Here is a 1,845-nt window from a genome sequence, read left to right on the forward strand (position 1 = left end):
TAATTATAATGCTTTTCCAAAGAAAAGCATCATAATTCCTGCATTTGTCCTTGCTATTTACATGCAGGAATATAAATCTTGTCAAGGCTCAGCAAAATAGCTCAGTTGGATAGTGTGCTGCTTTGTCACGTGCACAACCCAAATTCAAGCCTAGTCTCCACTGCTTGCTCTCACACACACTCTCTCTCTCCCTCCCTCTCTGTCTTTAAATAAATAAACAATAAATCTTGTCAAATGAATTATTGTTAAGTGTAATGCCATGGATTTCTGTCAAGGAGCCACTCTTAACAAATAGGTTAATAGTTTCTTTGCACCGAAAGTCCATACTCCACCCTCTGCAAGTGGCTGCTCAAATTAGTGAGAATGTGTTGAAAGTCTATGTTGAATGTAAGAGGTAATAGGAAGGACAGACTTAAGAATAAATCAATTTAAACCCAGTTATACAAACAGTTGTTTCAGTTTCCTTGATCTCTGTGAAAAAAAAAAAAATATATATATATAAAGCCTTTCAGCTTAAGTTCAGAGCTTTACAGTTTTCCGAACTCCTTTTGAGGCCTACCATAGTTTAAATAAAGATAAGTGAAGTTTCCTCTGAATTCTGACAGAGAAAAAACTAAACTAAGCATATCACTTGGTGAATTGGATGCCTTGGGTAATAGGGATCAGATCTTTCCTATAGTGAGGCAGTGTGTGTGTGTGGAGGGGGTAAGGAAGAACAACACACTGAATCATTTCTACACTTTCTTATTTTTGCATTTCCCTTTCCATATTTATTTCTATTTAATTATTCTGTTTAGAAAATGTACAGAAGTTCTGCCAAGTTGAGAACTTCCATTTTGTTATTGTACAATGGTGAAATCCAAGATTCCCTATTCTTAAGTCATGACTATTCACAATGATTTAAGATAGCATATATTTATTTGAATATATACATTCCCATGTAAATAGTGTCAGTCATCACAGTTATCATGGTGTTTAAACAGGAGGGGGCTAAATATGTTTTAACCTTGAGTTCTTTCTTCATGCATGAGGTCTTACTGATTTTATTATTCTTTCATATAATGATATGGCTTAGTTGAAAAAGAAATGTCTTTAGTTTCACTAAAAATAAATATTAGTACAAGATGAATGACTAGAAAATAATACAATTATGAACTGAATAATAAGAGATATTCCTGTAATTGTAATACATTTTGAGTTTCATTTTCAATACACTTAACATAATTTTTAAACTTTTTATTTATAAAAAGGAAACACTGACAAAAACCATAGTATAAGAGGGGTACAACTCCACACAGTTCCAACCACCAAAACTCCCTATCCCAAAACCCTCCCCTTATAGCTTTTATTCTTTATCTCTCTGGGAGTATGGACCCAGTATAATTTTGGGGTGCAGAAGGTGGGAGGTCTGGCTTCTGTAATTGCTTCCCCACTGAACATAGGCGTCGGCAGGTTTTATGCAAGAACCTATATACACAAGGAAATTTTAAGATCATAATACTCATGATAATTGTACTTTTATATAATACTTTTTTCTCACAAGTGATAAAAGTGCTTCAAAACATCAAAACACCTAGATGAATCAATAGAAGGAAAGGGAGTGGGCCCAGTTAATGCCTGACTTGAAAGGAAAAAGGTTAAAACGTTAACAGGTTGATAATGGGGAAACTTGAACATGAATGGTGCAGCGTCAAGAGGGTAAATTGCTACTATAACCTTCACAATAGCACAGAAAAAGAAAAAAAATTGTCAGTGTATTTCATTATATATTCATTCAACATTTTTAGATATCTACTCCATTTAAATCTGTAAGCTACATTCAGTGGAGGGGGGGAATCTAAATCC

The sequence above is a fragment of the Erinaceus europaeus genome, chromosome 2 (genome assembly GCF_950295315.1).
Source record: "Erinaceus europaeus chromosome 2, mEriEur2.1, whole genome shotgun sequence".
Classification (NCBI taxonomy): domain Eukaryota; kingdom Metazoa; phylum Chordata; class Mammalia; order Eulipotyphla; family Erinaceidae; genus Erinaceus; species Erinaceus europaeus.